This window comes from Sus scrofa, chromosome 12 (genome assembly GCF_000003025.6).
Source record: "Sus scrofa isolate TJ Tabasco breed Duroc chromosome 12, Sscrofa11.1, whole genome shotgun sequence".
NCBI classification, from domain to species: Eukaryota; Metazoa; Chordata; class Mammalia; order Artiodactyla; family Suidae; genus Sus; species Sus scrofa.
In genome coordinates, this window is record NC_010454.4 from 49,278,210 (window position 1) to 49,285,810 (window position 7,601).

Genomic DNA, 7,601 nt, shown 5'->3' on the forward strand with positions numbered 1-7,601 from the left:
TCATCTTTTTCTTGTTGTTGTTCTTTTTAGGGCCAAACTCATGTCATATGGAAGTTCCCAGGCTAGGGGTCCAACCTGGAGCTGGAGCTGCTGGCTTACACCACAGCTATAGCACAAGGGATATGAGCTGCATTTGCGACTCATACCACAGCTCACGGCAACACTGAATCCTTAACTCTCTGTGCAAAGCCAGGGGTTGAACCCGCGTCCTCATGGATACTCGTCCAGTGTTACAACTGAGCCAACACAGGAACTCCAGCATTTATCTTTTAGCTTCTAAGCCACTTTCAGTGTACACCTATGTATCTGTGTATCTTCGTTAAAATTTCTGTTTCCTGAATGGTTCCAAAATGACTTGTAACATACTGGGGTGTGTGATGGGTGAGAAATAAAATCAAGTCTGTTCCTGTCTCATCATTATCAGATCACATTTATTCACTTACATTCACTCCTTCTCCCTTCACCAATACTTATTGATTGCACCTCAATGACCAGCATTGGTAGAAGTGAGTGAGCTTAGGACAACTCTTGCCCTCAAGGTTTGCAAGCAAAGTAGGGGCGATATAAAAATCCCCCAAGTTGACATTCAGGTAGTGATTTATAGACTTCAAAGTATGAAGTACGATGATCCTCACCCTCTCTGACAGCAACAAGGCAGACAGTTTTCTTTCCATTATGTAAATGTAAAAACCATGGCTCAGACATTCTCAGCTTGACTCTGCCCGTCAGCAGCGTAGTTGGGACAGGACCCAACAACTTTGCTGCCACTTTGCCAAAGGGAGAAGTGATGTGTATGAATTGATAATAGATGTCTTCTAACTCATAAGGTTTTTTTTCATGATTTATTCTATTTTTTATTTTTTTGTCTTTTTTTTTTTTTTAGGTCCGCACACCCACAGCATTTGGAGGTTCCCAGGCTAGGTGTCCAATCAGAGCTGTAGCTGCTGTCCTACACCACAGCCACAGCAACACTAGATCCAAGCCATGTCTGCGACGTACACCACAGCTCATGGACGTGCAGGATCCTTAACGCACTGAGTGAGGCCAGGGATAGAACCTGCACCTCATCATTCCTAGTCATATTTGTTTCCGCTGCACCATGATGGGAACTCCCTATTTTTCATGTTTTCAAGTTGTCTTGATGTAGAGTTGATTTACCACATTGCGACAATTTCTGCTGTACAACAAAGTGATCCACTTATACACATACCCACATCCATTCCTTTTCAGGTTCGTTCCCCATATAGATTGTCACAGAATATTGGCAGAGTTCCCTGTGCTATGTAGCAGGTCCCTGTTGGCCAGTCATTCCATACACCACAGTGTGCATATGCCAATCCCAACCCCCAGTCCACCCGCCGCCCCCACCCCACCTGTCCCTTTGGTAACAGTAAATTTGTCTTTAAAATCTGTGAGTCTGTTTCTGGTCTACAACTAAGTTCATTTATATCCTTTTTAAGAGTCCACCTCTAAGTGATTTCCTGTGATGTTTCTCTTTCACTGACTAACTTCACTTAGTATGATAAGCTCTAGGTCCATCCATCTTGTTGCCAGTAGCATGGTTCCACTCTGTTTAATGGCTAAGAAATATTCCATTACATGTGGGTACCACATCTCTATCCATTCCTCTCATCAATGACTATTTGGGTTGCTTCCATGCCTTGACTATTGTAAATAGTGCTGCAGTGAACATAGGAGTGGATATGTCTTTTCCAATTATGGTTTTCTCTGGATAGATGATAAGGAGTGGGATTGCTGGATCATATGGTAGTTCTATTTTCAGTTTTTTGAGAAACTTTCCCAGTGTTTTTAACTAGTGGTTGTACCAATTTACATTGCTGCAAATAGTGTAGGAGGGTTCCCTTTTCTCCACACGCTCCCTCTCCAGCATGTATTGTTTGTAGAAATTTTGAAGATGACCATTCTGGTGATGTAAGGTGGTACCTTATAGTAGTTTTAATTTGCATTTCTCTAACAATTAGTGGTGTTGAATATCTTTTCATGTGGGTTTTTTTTTGTTTTGTTTTTGTTTTTGCCATTCATATGTCTTCGGTGAAATGTCTATTTAGGTCTTCTGCCTATTTAAAAAAATTTTTTTGTATATTGTGCTGCATGAGTTGTTTGCATCCAATTCACAAGATTTCTGAGAAGGTGAATTTAATGCTGTAATAATAAGGTGGCTTCTTGGAGGGGGAGGACATTAGGGCTCGATATTGATGGTACTCTAATTGGTACCTGCAATCTCTAATATGACGTCACATTGGTCATGAGGAGATTCTCTTGCTGAAGAGTTTCCCCAGAGCAGCCTTCATGTCTCTATTCCTCAGACTGTAGATGAAAGGATTTACCATCGGGGTCACGGCAGTGTACATCACAGTTATCATTGCATCCTTTGGGCTGTGACTCGTCAGAGGCGGAAGTACATGCCCATGACTGTCCCATAATACAGAGAAACAACTGTGAGGTGGGACCCACAGGTGGAGAAGGCTTTGCGCACACCCTTGGTGGAGGGAACTCGTAACACTGTGGAAAAGACCCGAACATAAGAGATGACGATGCATAATAATGGCAAGGAGAAAACACCAGCCCCTAGGTACATCATCTTCACATTGAAGTGGATGTCAGAACAGGACAGCTTGAGCAAAGAGGCGAGGTCACAGTAGAAGTTGGCCACTTCCTTGTTTGCACAGAAGGACAGACGAGCCGTGAGCAGGGTATGGGGGACAGCATTGGCATTTCCCATCACCCAAGACCCAACAAGTAGGAGGACACAAGCCCGTGGGCTCATGACTGTTGTGTAATGAAGTGGGCGGGTGATGGCCACGGCACGATCATATGCCCTAGCAGCCAGGATGTAGCTATCTGTGTTAGCCAAGGCCAGCATGAAAATACATCTGTGTTAGGCATCCCCCAAGGAGATGGCTTTGGTACCTAAGAGATGGTTGGCGAGAGCCTTTGGGATGGTTACAGAGGAGAAGAAGATGTCGAAAAGGAGAGACTGACAGGAGAAAATACATGGGGTTGTGAAGGCGAAAGTCACAGTGAATGGCCAAGATGATGAGCAGGTTTCCAATCAGTGTGATGGGGTAAATGAATAGGAGTAGGGTGAAGAAGAGGTTTTCCTGTTCCTTCTGACCACTAACTCCAAGGAGGATGAAATCCAGGTTGGAGGACTGGTTGCCTTCCCCCATGGATCTTTGAGCAGGAAGGGGAGAGGAATCCAGCATGAGTAGTGCAGTACTGTGTAGTATGATCTTCTTCAGCCACCATTTTTCATTCCTGTCGTTGCTGTGTCAATCCGGGGTTTACTAAATCCTGAGGTAGGCAATACATTTGGGCTAAAAAAAATCCCTATAGGTCATGGGGAATAATCAACAGTTAGCTCTAGACACTCTTTCTAAGAAGTGAACAATCTTGAATCATAGGTGCCCATCCTACCCAACCCTAGCACCATCCCCCAGACACCTAGGGTATAATTATTTTACAAATAGTTAAAGTCTATATTTGACACACTAGAAGCTTTGTTAGACCTTGACACAAAGTCATATGTATGGGAAAGTACAATGTATTCATTCATTTATTCAAATATGGCAACGTCTACTCTCAAGGACCTTAGAACTTCACAGAGAAGCTTGAATCACATGCTAATCTTATTAATATGAAAGGAAAGGACAGTAGTTTGGAGTCTTTGAGAAAAACTCCAGTGCAGGATAGTTAGCACAAGGAACACCCTGGACAATTAGAATTGTTCCACGGACAAAACTCAGAATGAACCCAGAGTCCAGAATGTTAACAGTTGTCCAGCCTGGTGTCAGAAGATTGCCAGTTATAGAGACCACTGAGGTTGGGTTATAGCAAAATGATAACAGTGAGTTTACTTGCTGGGTATCTCATTTTTTAGGTAAACAGTCACATTTGATAGGTTTCATCCACATTCCCAACTCTGAAATATATATAATCATGATGTTTTTCTCTTTGATCTCACCTTATATTAGAAACAATATCTCCTACAGTTTCTCACCCAATTTCACTGTTGCTTCACTTACTGCCTAGTAGAATCTAAGGTCTATGTCTGTTGACTTGATCTCTTTTTCCTACATTTCCTCATTCGTCATCATGCAAACATATCTGACCAAGCCTCACACCCTGCACATCCAATCTAAGTAGATTACAACCTTTTGTGAGGAGGAGAACGATATCGTGTTTATTTATTATCTCTTCGAGAGGGATTATTTTGAAATATTATTCCTTATATGTATATGTGGGTATACACACACACACACACACACACACACACACACACAGAGTCAATTTTTCTTGATTTTTTCTTTGGGGGGGAGCTGCACCTGTGGCATATGGAGGCTCCCAGGCTAGGGGTTGAATCGGAGCTACAGCTGCTGGCCTGTACCACAGCCACAGCAACGAAGGTTCTGAGCCACGTCTGTGAATTACACCACAGCTCATAGCAATGCCAGATCCTTAACCCACTGAGCAAGGCAACGGATCAAACCTGCCACCTCATGGTTACCTGTTAGATTCATTTGTGCTGCGAATGGGAACTCCAGTTCTTGAATTATATTCAGGTTTATTTTATGGGTTTCCCACATGTAGGATACTCATAGGCACACTCAGTTTATTCTCACCTCTATATCTGACCTTATTGACTCAGTTTCAAGTAATTGTATATAATGACCTATTTATTGTTTCAGTGCTTAGTTTTGACTGCTGTTACTTTCTACATGAAATATTGTGATGCTTCCTTCACAATAATGGTTCCTACTCTTTGATCTATCTTGACGCATATTATTTGTGGCAGAGACTACTAGCTGCTCATGCAAATCCATATTGTTCTTTTCCTGTGCACTCATCTAGACTCCATTTGCCAACGTTCCATGCCCTGAGACGTTGTCATGTGACTGAATTCAGCCAATCCATCCTTGTGTTCCAGTTCTGGGCTTCCTCTGCCCTCTTTTCCAGGTCTTGTCAGCTGGATGCAAAAGGCTTGGAAGCTAAATGGAATGGTGGGGTCACGTGGTGGAATGAGCCTGTGTCCCATGTTTTCCACATCCAGGACAGCCACCACACACTACGAAGACACACTGGGACTGTTACACAGGGGAGAAATAAACTTTTATTCTTTTTCAGGCATTACATATTTTGTCCTCTATATTACCGTAGTCCAGGATTTTCTAAGGAATTCACTAATTCTTGAGTAGAATTGACTCAAAATATAATTCATTCCACCACCAATGTCTCCTGTAGTTTCTTAGGAATTATACCCAAGGCATAGGAAATGCAGGTAAAATTATTTTCCTTCAAAATATAATTTGCTTTTTCATCTCTACACCTAAATAAATTTGGTTTTCTCTCTTGACATGCCTTTCCCTATATTGCCACAGAATCATAATATGGCAGAAGTGAGATTGTTCCATAAACCTGGAGGGCTTAGAGACTCTGGTTAGCTCATCTGGTAAGGCAGTGAAAATTAAGAGGAGTGCTCTTGGGAACATGGTCAACTAAGCTGACAAAGACGGGCCACATTACGGCTAAAATATATAAACATTCTGAAGTTTGGCATTCCTGCTGTGGTACAGTGGGTTAGAATCTCATTGCAGCGGCTTAGGTTACTGTGGAGGTGTGGGTTCGCTCCCTGGCCTGGGAACTTCCATATGCCATGGGTATGGCCATTAAAATTTTTTTCTAAGTTTATAAAGGCAAAATAAAAAAATGCACGTGCCCAAACATCAAAGAAAGAAGTGGGAATACCTCAATATGAGAAATTTTTAACAAGCTGAAAGAAATTGTTGTCAAGCAAAGCTGATGCTCTGGTGGCCCCTTGATGTTCACAACCAAGAATAAGGTCCTAATGGATGGAGTCTGGGGTGATAATGGCCCTTTGTTCCTGAGATGTGGACACAGATCTGCATCAAGTAGGGAGCTCATCCTGAGTCCTCTGCCTAAAACACTCGAAGTGTTGCTTTATTTGTTAAAAGAACACTAGAAAATATTTTACCATAAAAGAAATGGATAGGAGTTCCCATCGTGGCTCGGTGAAAACAAATCTGGCCAAAATCCATGAGGATGCAGGTTCGATCTCTGACCTCTCTCAGTGGGTTGAGGGTCCGGCATTGCCGTGAGCTATGGTGTAGTTCACAGATGTGGCTTGGATCTGGCGTGGCTGTGGCCAGCAGCTGTAGGTCTGATTTGACTCCTAGCCTGGGAACCTCCATATGCCACAAGTGCAGCCCTAAAAAGACAAAAAAAAAAAAAAAAAAAAAGAATAGAAAGAACAAAGTGGATAGAATTCACAGAGTTGTTTTCAAAGAAATTTCAAGAGACCCTCTAGATAAACTAAAAGATTTAGGCCAGTTAGTTGAATAGGAGTCAGTATTTAAATATCAATACTGTCTAATACTTAAGCAACAATAAATTAGAAATTATAATTTAAAAAAAGGATCCCTGGGAGTTCCGGTCGTCGTGCAGTGGTTATCGAATCTGACTAGGAACCATGGGTTGCTTGCGAGTTTGATCCCTGGCCTTGCTCAGTAGGTTAAGGATCCGGCATTACCGTGAGCTGTGGTGTAGGTCACAGATGCAGCTCTGATCCTGTGTTGCTGTGCTGTGGTGCAAGCCGGCAGCAGCAGCTCAGATTAGACCCCTAGCCTGGGAACCTCCACGTGCCGTGGGCATGGCCCTAGAAAAGACCAAAAGACAAATAAATAAGAATCCCCATTCCCAAGAGCAAGATAAATTTTAAGAAATATGGAAATAATTCTTTTTTAAAAAGTCCAGTCTGGTTGCAAAAATAACAAAATTTTACTGAACAAAAAATAAATACCTAAAACCAGGGAGATAATATTATAGAAACATCAATTCACCTACAATTATTTTATGAATTCAATGCAATGCTAGTCAAAATACCACATATTTCTTTAAAAGATGATACTCAGTAAACTGATCCAAAATTTCATGTAGGAGAATAAAGAACCAAGAAGATAGTGTTAGGATGAGAATAAGGAGGAAGGACCTGACTTGTCAGTTGTCATAATGATTCAAAGAGTGAAGTGGTCCTGGCATGGGGGCAAGCAAATAGGTCTGTATAGCACACTAGAGTGCTTAGAAACAGATCAAAGATTTATCAGAAATTCGTATATGACATGGTTGGTTTAGTACTAGGCAGGAAAAGGATAGACTGTATATTTAGTACAGAGTGCTAAGTCAGCTGGATTCCTCTATGTGAAAATAGAGGAAAATAATTTTAAAGGATGAATTGTGAAGACCAAAGTTCAGAAAACTTAGATGGAGATTATGTTTATGGTACCAGGCTTCCTCCACACTATTTCTCATCATGCAAACTAAATTAAATATCCAGGAGACTTTGAATGGGATGGTGGAGTTACCCATTCAAAGTCTAATGGTGGAATGAGCTTGTGTCCTCAGGAAAACTATCATCCACCAAGGATACCTGCTGTTACAGAAGAAAGAAACAAAATTTACCCTATTTAACCCCTTGTGCACTCTTTCTTTCTTTCTTTCTTTCTTTCTTTCTTTCTTTCTTTCTTTCTTTCTTTCTTTCTTTCTTTCTTTCTTTGTTTCTTTCT

At 41.6% G+C, this 7,601-nt stretch overlaps 1 pseudogene; it reads right to left on the reverse strand.

Moving 5' to 3' along the window:
• On the reverse strand, positions 2,047–3,343 carry LOC100625856 (annotated as a pseudogene).